This window comes from Mirounga leonina, unplaced genomic scaffold (assembly GCF_011800145.1).
Source record: "Mirounga leonina isolate KUSES-001 unplaced genomic scaffold, KU_Mleo_1.0 Mir_127, whole genome shotgun sequence".
NCBI classification, from domain to species: Eukaryota; Metazoa; Chordata; class Mammalia; order Carnivora; family Phocidae; genus Mirounga; species Mirounga leonina.
Genome location: NW_023270316.1, coordinates 45,282,023 through 45,295,764, shown reverse-complemented (window position 1 = coordinate 45,295,764; position 13,742 = coordinate 45,282,023). Strand labels below are relative to the sequence as shown.

General features: G+C 37.4%; 1 protein-coding gene and 1 long non-coding RNA gene across 2 annotated transcripts in view; one reads left to right on the top strand and one right to left on the bottom strand.

Annotated features, from left to right (window-relative positions):
- DIAPH3 (diaphanous related formin 3) overlaps positions 1–13,742 on the bottom strand; it is a 485,828-nt gene that overhangs the window by 54,780 nt on the left and 417,306 nt on the right. The gene's annotated exons all lie outside the window — the stretch shown is intronic.
- Positions 1–13,742, top strand: part of LOC118009354 — a 32,589-nt gene that overhangs the window by 18,635 nt on the left and 212 nt on the right. The window contains exon 2 of the long non-coding RNA XR_004678894.1: positions 10,730–10,824. This is a non-coding gene — a long non-coding RNA (uncharacterized LOC118009354). The remainder of the gene's footprint in view (positions 1–10,729; positions 10,825–13,742) is intronic.

Here is a 13,742-nt window from a genome sequence, read left to right as displayed (position 1 = left end):
TGTCTCCCACTTAATCCCTCCATCATACACCAGGCTCCTTGATGTTTTAAAAATGCCATCATACTCCTGCCTCAGGTCCTTGCCTTCAGTCTTCTACCCTCATCCATCTGCAGGTCTCACTTACTTCCCCATCTCCTTCATGTCTATCCTTAAATATTGCCCTGTGGGTAGGCCCTCCCATGTATTTATTTTTTAAAAAAGATTATTAATTTATTTGAGAGAAAGAGGGTGTGAGCATGAGTGGGAGGAGGGGCAGAGGGAGAGGGACAAACCGACTCCCAGCTGAGCAAGGAGCCGGATGCAGGGCTTGATCCCAGAACCCTGGGATCATGACCTGAGTTGAAGGCAGACGCTTAACCGATTGAGCCACCCAAGTGCCCCCCTCCCATGTCTTCATTTAAAACTATATACCTCCTCATGACCTCTCCACTGTCAGTATTTAGCATTCTCTATCTCCTTTCCTACCTACTTTTTAAAAAATATTGCTTCTGACTTCTTTCCTCTCTTCCTTCTGGGATTCTAATTATAAGGATGTAAATCTGAGCTGTCCAATATGGCAGCCATAGCCACATATGACTAGGGGCACTTGAAATGGAGAGTCCAAAACGAGATGTTGTGAAGTATAATATATGTATCAATATCAAAGACTTTGCATTAATAAAAACAAAGTAGCTGATTAATACTTACATGCTAATTATATGTTGAAATAATACTTGAATACATTGGGTTAAATAAATTAAAATTAATTTCAACTGTTTAAATTATATATTGTCCTGCCATGACATGTCTACTGGACAGTGCTGTAAAGCCTTTTTGTGTGTCTCATGTCTATTACACTTTTTTCTATGTTTCCTCTTTTTCCTTTCTGTGCTTCTGATTAGATATTTTCCAGCTGTCTTGTAGCTCACCAATTTTGTTTTCTGTTTGTCTAAACTGACATTTATTCATCATTTTACCCACCCACTTAATTTCAGATTTTGTATCTTTCAATTCTAGAATTTCCATTTGATTCTTTTTTGAGATTCTAATTCTTTGGTAAAACACTCCATCTTCTCATCTATTTTATTTTCTTGAATATTTTAATCTCAATTAAAGCCCTTGTCCAATAACTCGAATGTCTGGATCATCTGTGCATCATTAATTTGTGTGTGTGTGTGTGTGTTCATATGTCCTGTGTCTTGACATGCCTAGGAACATTTTATTGAAATCTGGACATTATCTACATATTAAAAAACAAAGATCAAAACAACAAGACACAGGGTGCCTCAAATGACACTGTCTTCTACCCGAGGGTTCATACTTTCCTCTTCTAGGAAGAGTGAATGATTACCTTAATCCAATCAGGGACTGAGCTGACTCTAGGCTAAGTAGCAGATTTAGTAAGACTTAGTCTATTCTGATTTGCCCCAGTTCCTAGTTCCTAGGATAGGATATAGCCCTCTAGAGTTTTCAAATGATTTCCTGGCAGGAACATCAGGAAACGTCAACAAGATGTTTTCCGCTTACTTTTAATCTTGTGCAACTCCTCACTGTCCACAACTTCAGAATATAGTAAACAACATGAGGGGGAACCGACTCTTTGCTGAGGCCCTTCCAGTCTGGCTTTCTGCCAGTTCAGCAGCATACAACTGCCAAAACTTGGCTGGTTTCACTGCTCTGAAGTTGACAGCCCACTTCTGGGGTCAAGGCCCAATGATTCCCCGTCTCTAGCCTTAACAGCTACACATAGCACCTCCCAGGGGCAGGTATACATGCCTCGGCTGCAGGTATGAGAGATAGGTAAACTCCAAAATGTTAGTTGCTCTAATCCTCAGTGCTTCTAATACCCAGCAGGGCTAATGATCAGCCACCAGCTCCACCACCACCCCAAAGCAGATGATCCCTTTTTTTCCCCCCATAGCCTACTTCACTATCTAACATAGTATGTATTTTATTTATTTAGTTTATTATGTTCTTTCTTCAGAATTTATCCTCTGAGAGGGCTGGGGGTTTTGCCTCTTTTTCACATCTGTATCCTCAGTTCTCAAAAAATGTGGAAAGAATGAATTTATGACCAGTGCATTGCTAAAATTAAGAAAAACCTAAATAAAAGTGATTCTTAAGTAAAGATGAACTGATTTGTCTCCCCAAGAAATAGATATTTATTCTGCCATCATTTACTGGGCTCTTGCTATGTGCCAAACAGTATGTTAAAGGTTGGGCATTCAGAAGTGAATACAGCATATTCCCTCCCCAAAGAAACAGATTGGCAAAAAAAAGAGATTAAAAAAAAAGAAAAGAAAAGAAAAATCCCAAAACCCAAAATGTACTTTCTTGACTCATGACAAGACAGCAACAATGGATTTTTAAACATTTGAGGACCCTAATTAACAAGAAACCCCTTCAAAAGCTTCTCGGGGAAGTCACACTCTTACTTCCCTTGATGGCCCTCTCTCACTCTGCTCAGAACAATCTGCCAATTTTTCTGTAATTGCCCTCAGGGCCCAGAGCATCTTTGTTTTCAATGGTGGCAGAAAATTTTCCCCTTGAGGGTAGATTTGACCTTAGAAAAAAATTAGCAGCCCTTTGGAGGTTTGATCAAAACAAAACAAAACTCATAAAATCATTTCTGATCAATGATGAAAGACTATGAAGTAAACAGGACTTTTCTTGTGTGGCTCATAAACTGGCTCTGAAGGTAATTTCAAGAAACTGGAATATTTGTGAGAGTGAAGATATTGTTGAAATAAGTATTTTAGTATTTTGTTTCATTATCGTAATCTATGGTTAAACACTCAGTTTAGAGGATGCAATGCTAGTGAAACATGAGAAATAAAGAATACATGGAAGAACAACTCGTATATTAAGAATACAGAAGTACATTAAGAATGGTAAAAGAAATTTCTTGATGGTAAAAGAAATTTCTAGATTTCACAAAGCCTGTATTTCACAGCTGAGGCGGCAACGCTTTCCTGTGCTAATCTTAGTAAGAAGGTCTTTAACAATTCTATTTTGTGTTTCCTCATACTGAGCTGTGCCCATAATGCTTCAGTTTTCCTCATATGTTTTTGTTACTTAAGACACATGCATACGTGTATTTTTTTACATCTTCCAATTCTGAATCACCTGCAAACTTAATAATGTGTCTAATAAGAGACAGCAGTAAAGAAGAAAGTCAACTTTTCTTATTTTCAGGTCAGAAGTTACGAGGTCAAACAGGGAAGAAGAAAGAAAAGAAAAACATTAAGAACCTGAATAAAATACAATCTACAAAACTGAATGTTAGCTGCAAATAATGGTGATTAAGTTATTTCATTATATTTTCTTAATATACTTTGCAAAATGCTGTGACATTTTTTGTCATCAACTATTTAAAAAGACCCAAAATGAAGAGATGCTCAAACGTGTCCATAAGCACTAAGCCACCACTTTAAGAGACCATTTCTTTTGTTATCTAGATTCCTGAACAAAATAAGCCTCAACTATGACAGATCTGCTACTAATAACAGGAAATAAAGTAGCCCGGAGAGGTTACCTTTTTTCCTTTTCCTTCATCTCTCCTGTTAGTCATTCTCAGATTACTATTGATAATTTAGGTTCATTATATTAGCATTTTTGGACAATAGAGTTAAATTGATTTCCTCACATTGAAACAGTCAACAAAAATGTGTTAGTATTTTATACTAGTAACATATTTTCCATGGGACTATTTTGATTGAGTAGAATTGACACATACATATAAATGCAAGGAAGTAATTATGATTATATTATTAGCAGTTATTGTGGCAATAATTTCAGAAAATGGTTATATCCATCTGCCTGAGAAAACAGACTTTAACACAAAATGAAGTCATATTCATTACATGAAAGAAGTGATTAGAACCTAGTAGTAAAGCCAGCTAAATGTGTTTCTAGCAAGCTCCAAGTTTAAGTTTTAATGCATTTTTAAATGTTTCTGGTCTCAAAACATTGAACAGCTGACAATTTCCCCCAAGAGAACAATACCTTGAGGGGAAAAGCAATTAGAATATGGATTGACCAGCAATCAGTAATCATTACTTGGTACATTAAATGCACTACACTGACACCTGGTTAAGTAATTTAGAAACTGGTTAAATATCTGGAAAACAGGGCTTTCTCAAGTTAAATGTGAAAGCTCAGAGAAATAAAATGGACTTTCTCACAGTTACAACGTATCAGGAAGAAAACTGCCGAATAAGGTTTTAGGAGGTTAAAATTGGGTGAACATATTAAAGGCAATTGGAATCAAAGGGACTGAAGTAGAAAATCTGGTATTTCTGGAAAGTTTAAATTCCCCCAAGTTTCTAACTCAGAAGAGCGGATGATACATCTCACAGAAAGGTTTAATATTTCTGTGAAGATGGCTTAAATAAACTGTACCATTTGGAAAAAGGTTTTTAGAAAATTCTTCACCTACAGGAGAAGAAATGAAAATTAGTTACTCCACCAGGGAGACAAGACCTTCCACAAACCCTCTTCCCTGGTGACATTTTTCCACCTGCCTCACTGTGGCCCACATACTCTACCTTCCCTCCCATTCCTACCCACAGACTGTGCAGACTCTAGCAGGGTCAACCTCTCCACTTACATCCAGACCTCAGCCTCTCATCCATGGACAAAGCTCCCACAATCCACTCCTCTTTTTCTAACATCAATTTCTCCTCATGTCACCGTTCTCTTTAGCAAACCAACATGCTATTTCCTCATCTGGACCCTGACTCCTTCTAACTAACCCATTTCTCTCTGTTTTATAGCAAATGGCCTCGCAAGAATTACCTAGAACCTCAATTCCTAATTTCTCTTGTGCCCTCTAGAACGCATTTCAGTCAGTATTTGTCCAACCCACGGCACCCAAACCAACTTCCTCAGTCACCTGTCTCCTCATTCATAAATCCAATGGTTGTTTCTCAGTTCTCAGCTCCCTTGACGGCTCAGCAGTACTGGGCACAGCTGTTACTCTCTCCTTCCTGAAATGTCCTTCCCTTTAGCTCTCAGGATATCAGTCTTGCTTGCTTTTCTCAGTGCTCTCATGTATCCTCCTCACCATCCTGAGCCCTAAATGTTAGCTAGTCTCAGGGCTCTGTCCTTGGAAATTATCTCCTTTGTATCCACACTTACTTCCAAAGTCATCTACTATACTCACGTTGTTTGACTACCATTTGTCTACTGAGAATCCCCAAATTTATATCTCCATAGCTCTGACCTGTTACTGGAATGCATTTTCTGAATATTTTAAGTAAGATGTGTTGTTTTTATAATTATCTCATCCCCTCAAAAAACCAAAACAAGATGCTTTTTCTTCTGGATTAAAAAATAATAATAATAAAACACAACTCTATTTGTTCTGGACAATCAAAACTAATTTAAAAGTGAATTTATTAAAAAAACCATTATTGACAAGATTTTTCTTAATTGCTAGGTATGAGAGATATAAAAATGAATAAGGAAACTTAAAAATCATCTGTCTTCCCATAACCTAGAGATAACTATATTCAGACACAGAAACTCATTATGAGTTTATAACTGTTTATAACTATGAAAAAATGCAGATCTATGGCCATTTGAAATGAAATAGTACCTAATTAAAATTTTTAAATGGGCACATACCTTGTACTCTTTCATTTTCTTAATGAGTGACTTTTATTTCTGAATGAGCCTGTAAATTTATAGAATTATTAATTTAACATGATTTACTTTTAATTAAGTTGCTCTTTTTGAATAACAGAATGAGGACACCTAATGTAGAAAAGTTGTGCTTAAAAAAAAAATACCATGCAAACATCTTATTATTACAGACTACTATTACAGACTTACTATAACAGACTTCAAGGAAAAAAACAAACTTCATTATTGTTATTTTAAATGTATTCTGTGCCTTTAATCTTAGTTTAAAAATGACACAACAAATGATAACCCAAACCGCAATTTGAAAAAGGCATGCAATTAAAAATATGGGATAGATTAGGGGCATATTAATAGATTGGTGATTCAACTCTCGAAGTGTAGGGTCCAACTTCCATTGAATTTGAACTCAATCCTTACTAATCCAATTATGGCTAAACAATCAAGGGAGAGGGAATAATAAAGAACTTGCTCTATCAACAGTGTGGTTGGTGTGAATGCTGTCTCTGTCTCTCCTGAGGCATGTGAGCCTGGGGAAGTCTAAGTTTTAGTTTCTTTATCTGTAAAATGAAGATAATACTAGCTTCCATCTCATGACTGTTATGGTTCCTGAGATAATATATGTAAATATCTTAGCATAGTGACTGGTGTATAAACTAAGGGCTTAACAAGTATTAGCATTAACATCCTTATATCTACTTTCTTAAACATGTTTACTGCATGTTGTTTATTCCTAAGTTTTTTTCACTAACACTGTTCAAATGAACAAGTATCAAAAATAATTAAAACAAAGAATATTCACACTGTGCTCTGAATTCTGCCTGCAAGTTTTTATACAGAACAGTTTATTGCAGGGAACAAAGCTATACTTTGAAATCAGTTTGTTCTGTCAAAAAGACAAAAAAGCTCAAAGGATGTAATTGAATGACTATAATGCACCCTGGCCAAGAAGCGAGGCTTTAACTTGTTCTTTAAAGTACATGCAAGTGAGCATTGTTCTTTCCATTTTAATACAGACTTTCCACCCCTAAATTGACTTTCTGAAATAGTTAGATAATTGTTGTACACTTTTAAGTCACTTTGTCAGTGTTCTTGAACTGTGAAAGTAATTCAGTGTTGAACTCATAAAATACACTCTCCAAGGTCCAAGTTTAAGTGAGCATAGTCATTTGTTTCCTAACAATAGAGCCCAACTAAATTTAAAAACTCCTTTGTACTGGACAGTCCTTGAAGCTTTGAGTGTCTTTCTTATCCACAGCCCTTCTGAGCCAAGGGCAGTTTTTCTGTGTGTATAATCTACTGTCACCACCCCCACAAGAGCCATGATCAACAACTCCCATTACCTCCATGCCTACCACACTATTCCGGTTGCTCCCGTGATTCCCTCCAATGCTATCACGACCACCGCCATCACTCCTGCCACCACCACCGCTAATGCCAGATATGCGTACACTAACCCTGTTACTTGTATTACTCCCTCTAATCCTCAGAACAAGTCCAGATATGTTGTAGCTCTTTTATGGATGAGGGACTCGAGGCACAGAGAACTTAGTAATTCTTAGCCCATGTTCATATATTTGATGAACGGAAAAGCCAGAAGTTAGATCACAGTTTTAATAACTACAAGGCATGTGTTCTTTCCATGGCCCAGTGTATCACTTGGACAGAGTTAATGCTAAAAACAATATAGCAGGAATGGCCAAAAAAGAAAGTTGCCATGCTTTGGGTCCTGCAGCAGTGGTGACGGCTCCCTGGGCAGTGGGAAGGAGATGCTGCCCTACAGGACCTTCTGTACTTGATATTCTCTAGCTCACCCTGTCAACTCCCCTTGTGGGACAATGAAACACAGAGAGGGGCACAAATAGTATAGGGACATTAAAATCAAGAAACAGAGAGAAGGCACTGGGTTAGAGCCATAAAGTCAAGAAAACCAGCATCAACATACACCAGAAAGGTATAAACATTACATCTGCTGCCAATGACAACAGAAACAGAGGCAGAGACAGGAAGAGGGTGCATCATCAGGACGCCACAGCACCCTCGTGGCAACAGCAATATCCTGAACAGCACTCTAGTTCTCCAAGTGGTTGACTGGGTCGCTGCCGACACGCTCTTTTCAAATGTTTTTGGGCTCCTCTTTCTCTAACCAAGCAGTGATCCTTTCCTTAGGAAACAATAGTCTTTATCCATCTGCTCAAGTCAATAACTCAGGAGTCCCGTGTTTATTCTGCACACACAACCCCTTACCATGTTCAGTATTTTCTCTCTATCCTCACCGCTTCAGTTCTAGTCCAAGGGGTACCTGAGTGGCTCAGTTGGTTGAGCATCTGACTCTGATTTTGGCTCTACTCGTCTCTCCCAATCCCTACGCCACACACCCACCTTCTGCACGTGGACACATTTGGTTCTTAACACATCATTTCTTTGGGGAAGCTCAAAGTCTTCCTGGTGTTGGGTCTGTTGTCACCCTCTTCTTTCTTCACACTTGTCACCCTTGAAATTACTTGTTCATTTTATTTATTTATTTTTTTAAAGATTTTATTTATTTGAGAGAGAGAGAATGAGAGACAGAGAACATGAGAGGGAGGAGGGTCAGAGGGAGAAGCAGACTCCCTGCCAAGCAGGGGGCCCGATGCGGTACTCGATCCTGGGACTCCAGGATCATGACCTGAGCCGAAGGCAGTCGCTTAACCAACTGAGCTACCCAGGCACCCGCTACTTGTTCATTTTAATATGTCTTCCTTTCTAGACTACAGGCTCCTTGAAGTCAATATTGCATTTGTTTTAATCCTGGACTCCAAGTACAGTACATGGACCATAAGAAGTATATAATAAATATTTGCTCAATAAATTCTGCTATTTCTTTGTATAATACCATCTGTAATAACTTGAAGGTCTATTTCTTTTAAATAAAAAAAGAACCTCAATATCTGATCTAAAATGTGCTTACGAATATTTCACAGTTAATAGAACTAGAATCCAACCCACCTCCATTGAGGACTGCCATTATGCGTGCACTGTGCAGAGTGATCTGGGATGGGGAACGGGTGGGGGGCACAGTATGCAAAGGGAAGTCCCCAACAATTTTTAAACAATGGAATGACATGATTGGATCTGTGTCTTGGGTAGAAAACTATGGCGGCACTGGACGGACTCAAGTGTGTTCAGACTTGAGGAAGGAAGAGTAGTGGGGGGGGTGGGCGGCTGTTAGAATGTTCTAGGTAAGAGGCTTTTTCGATGGAAGAGCCAGTGCCCACATGGCCATGTGACATAGTTCTGGCCACTAAGACTTACAAAGTCTGTTAAAGGACTTCTGAGAAAGATTTGCCTTCCTAAAAACACAAACTCAAGAGAAGAGAGCCTTTTGCCAGACCCAGATGACTTTGGACATGGCTGAGTGTGGATGATGCCAATTATCTTGCAAGCATGAGTCCGTGCACTCAAGGACAATAGCCATGGGGAGCAAAGAGGAAGGTTAAAAAGAGTCCAAAACTTTGATAATGCTGTCACGCCCTCAATGAAAACTAAAAACAAGTTTTACTTAAATTTCAAGATCTCAAACCTCTGTTTATGTGTTTACTTTTTTCCTTCTCCCTCTTCCTCTAACAAGATGCCACATCCTCAACCTTACCTTCAGAGTGCTCCCTCCACTCCTCCTGCCTCCATCAGTGAGGATGCTCCAACTTCAAGTGACAGATTGTGATTTAAGTGCCTTAAATAAGAAATGTATTTATTATCTCATTCATTAAGAAATCTAAGCTTTTTTGTCTTTTAAGGGGCTGACTGGGGTGCTCAGGGAGCTGGCTGGGGGTATGGAGAGTATGCAATTCCATTTGCTAGCAAGTAACATACAGCTCAATTTTATAAGAAAAATGTTTTTGGTGAGCAGGCATTTGTTACCATTTATTACAGAGCCATCTATTATCTAGATGTTAATGAGGGCATATCATTTTCTCTGCCCTCAAAGGATTATTCAAAATTCACCTCAAGAAGAAGTCACAAATTACCTGCTTATTAGCCAAGTTCCCAGCACATGGTAGGTAATCAAATATTTGTTTAATGCATCTGTTCTATAGCATTATGTTTTTGAGGGTTCTAAAGAAACCTCATGAAGGCAAAATCTTCTTGATATGGCACCTGATTAGAGGAGGGTATGAGAAAACAAATCTGTTCCCCAGTTCACAGAGAAGAAATTCCCACAGTTTGTCCCAATTATAGCACTTTTGGAAAGTAGAGGCGATTTAATGAAATTAATAGTGACCCAGTGACACAAGACCAGGTGTAACTTTGAACACGCCCTAGAAGCTGAGACCAATATTTTCTTTCTCGAAGATGACGATCATAATCCTCACTGCTGCATTTATTGTGAGAAGTAAATAAGATATGTAAGTGGAAGTACACAGCACCTGCTCGCACGTAAACATTTTTCAGGGTGTGCAAGAATGTAATGATATCACCAAGCACTTGGTAAAGACTACTCTTTGCAATAGGGTAAGAGTAAGTTTAAAAAAAGTTTTTTAAGTGGACCAGCCGTATGAATGCCAATTATAATTAAAATCTAAATGCACAAATGCCATTTAACAGATATCTTCAGGTATCTATTGCAAGAAGTTGGTTATGGACATACTAATATTTTGATGACAATTTTTATATTAAAATGAATATTCATGATTCCATCTTTCTTATAGTCACAGGGATAATGCTGGGCTGGGGCATATAAGAAATGTTAATTCAAAAGAAATGATAATGAAGATGATGTCGACAACAAAAATACAGGTGCCCCTCCTGGGGATGCGCCCGGTGCCAGGCGACATCCTAAACCCTTCACATCCGAATAGCTTCGAGTGCTCATAAAAGCCATTTGAAGTAGATATTATAGTTGTTATCTCCATCTTACAAATATGAAACTGAACTTAAGCTAGCTTAAATAACTCAAAAAAGGTCACACTCTAAGTGATTGAGGCTGGATTTGAAACCTGCTCTTTGATTTTATACTCCCTCTATTAGGTTCTTTAATACATAAAATGAGGGGGTCTGACAGAATTATTATAAAATATATTCACCCCATGAATTCTGTTTTAAATGAGATGAACTGTCTACCAACCAGGGAATACGTGACTGCTTCGCAATGCCCATTATTACGCCAGCATTCCTTCATGTGACCTGACTACAGTGACAGGCGTTTCTACTGAAAAATAAAAGGTAATGATGATAAAAAAATTGTCATTTAATTTTTATCCTTAAAATTTTCTACACTGTGGGAACGATCACAAGATGCTGCAGAAACACAGAACAGTGTGTATCAAGCACGCACATACTACCTTCAAAACACATCATTCAAAACACATCAAAAGATCTATAATGGAACACTCCAGGAGAGTTGATATTTGAAAGAGGAATCAAAACAGAGGGCTGACGAGGGCTAGTATAATTTTAGGAGAAAAAAAACAACAACAGTAAGTTTACAATGATCTCATAACTACTCTAAGTTCATGAAACAGTTAAAAAATCTTATCATTAAAATGTTAAAAATTTTTAACATATTAGTACAACTTTTATATTTTCAGTTTTTAATCCAGATGCATTGATTTAAGCTGTAAACACTTTAAGTGTTAAGTATTTTCTCAGCGGCATAGTTAACAGTCTGCACAGAGGATAGCCATCTGTCAGCCAGTCGCCTTCAGTGCCAACCAGTGATCCACGGTGGCAGGAACTTGTGGTCTCTATTGTTTTGTCTAGTTTCAAGTCCTGCATTAATTTGTCACCCAATGGCCCACTCGTTCTGGTCCAACCAAGGCCAAGTGTCTACAGTCTGACCAGTCACTCAGACTCTTAGGGAGAAATCTTACTTTCTAGCCACGTGCCTATCGTTAGGTTTTAAATGGATATTATCCAATAAGAATATATTTGCAGAACTGAAAAAAAAATCCATGATGATATTGTTTTTTGGTTCCTATGCAAGAAAAACACTGGTGACTTTCCCACACAACCACCAACCTACCCCAACACTGCCACCCTTGATACGGTAGCAACCAAGAGAATTATAGGTATAGGAGGATAAATCTTCCAAAGCACTAGCTTCGGAGCTCCACATCAAGAAGAGAGAGTTATTAAAATAGACAATCTTATATGTCCCTACTGAACTTTTTATCTCTAATCATCTCTACAGAGATCACTAAACACACAACATGAAATTTTAACATTAGAAAGAAAGAAAAATCAATGTTTACTGAACTAGTATATACTAGGCACGAGCCAGGTCCTTTTAGATATCAATTCATTTTCAAACTCGTAACAACCATTCAGGGTTGGAACTATTATTACAGTTTTACACTGAGGAAATGGGCTTAAAGGCCAAGGTCATGCTGTTGGCCACCTTCCTGATACCATGCTGCACGTGGTAAGGAAAAACCCCACACTTTACTTTCCTCTGTTTAAAAAGAATATCACAGAACATAAACAACCCTAATAATATCCTAAACCTTTAGAGAAGGTACTATGATATGTCCTTATAATTAAAAAAGCTAAATTCCTCTTGTTCTGAAATCTATTTGAATAACTAAAAAAAAAAAAAAAATTAAATCCATTTAGCACTTGACAAACCATTCAAATTTTCAGAAATAGTGACAGTGCTTTTATTCAAGGAAAAGCATTATAAACACCAAAGTGGCCTAAATAAAACAGACTACCTAATCCTATTCATAGCTACTGAATGTTAAGTGCTTACTAAATTAGCTTAATCTGATATCCCTCTTAGGATGATACTAGGCAGAAAGGAGACCATCATAAGCAAGTTTCCAAAGTCAAATGGTAATGTCTTCTAATAATATATCTTAAAATGAACACATATTAATGCCATACAGTATGTATAATTGAGACATTTTTGATAGGGAAATGTTGAGAAAGGCAGAAACAAGTAATACTATTTTTATAAAGTAATTGTTATTTGTTAAATCCTTTTGGTAGGCTGTATTCCAAAAGAGTAACACTTTGAGCTGGTTTTCAATTATCAAAAAGATTAGAGAGGAAATGAAACCATTATCTTGAAAAGATATCTACACTCTCATGTTCACTGCAGCATTATTCGCAATAGACAAGGAATGGAAACAATGTAAGTGTCCATCACTGAATGATGAATGGATCAATAAGCGTGATATATATATGAATAATAGTCCTTTTTACATGCGGGTATGTATATACATACACATATTCCATTTTATAATGTATACACACACACACACACAAAATGGACTATTAGCCTTAAAAAAAACTAAGGAAATCCTGTCATTTGCAACAACATGAGTGAACAACCTGGAGGGCATTATGCTAAATGAAATAAGCCAGACAGAGAAAGACAAATACTGAATGATCTCACTTATGTGTGGAATTGAAAAAGCCACCAAACTCCTAGAAACAAAGAGCAGAAAAGGGGTTGCCAGGTGCTAGAGAATGGGGGAAACAGGGAGCAGCTGGTAAGAGGGTACAAACTTTGTAATAGAAGGAATAAGGCCTGAGAATCTAATGTATAACATGGTGATTAAAGTTGATTCCACTATACTGTAGAATTGAAATTTGCTAAGAAGAGTAAATCTTAAAATTATTTACCATAAAAGTTGGGGGGGGGAGTAAATATGTGAGCTGATGGATGTTTTAATTAATTCAGTGGGGGAATTCTGTCATAATACACAGATATCAAGTCACCACATTGTATACTTTAAGTACCTTACAATTTTATTTATCAATTATCCCTTAATAAAGCTGAAAAAAGAAAACAGATTAAAGAACAGATTTCCATGTTTTATGAAGGTTTCTGCGAGAAGTAATAGATACTTCACATTCATATATTTTAGTGACACTGCCATCTCAAAAAAAGCTTTTTCCCCCCAACTCTACTGGTAATTTATATAAAGAAAATATATTCAGAATCCAGGCCTGAAGTAAGTATCCTGTAGGACCACTGCCAGTCCATTCCTTTTCCTGAGGGTTAGCTCATGGAGCCTCTGGGAAGGAAATGCATGTCTCTAAAAAGCCCTCACAGTTTTTAGCACAAATACACAGCAGACTGCTCTTTTTTTTTGTCATACCTCATATTATTCCTTCTTTCCAGAATTTTTTTTTTC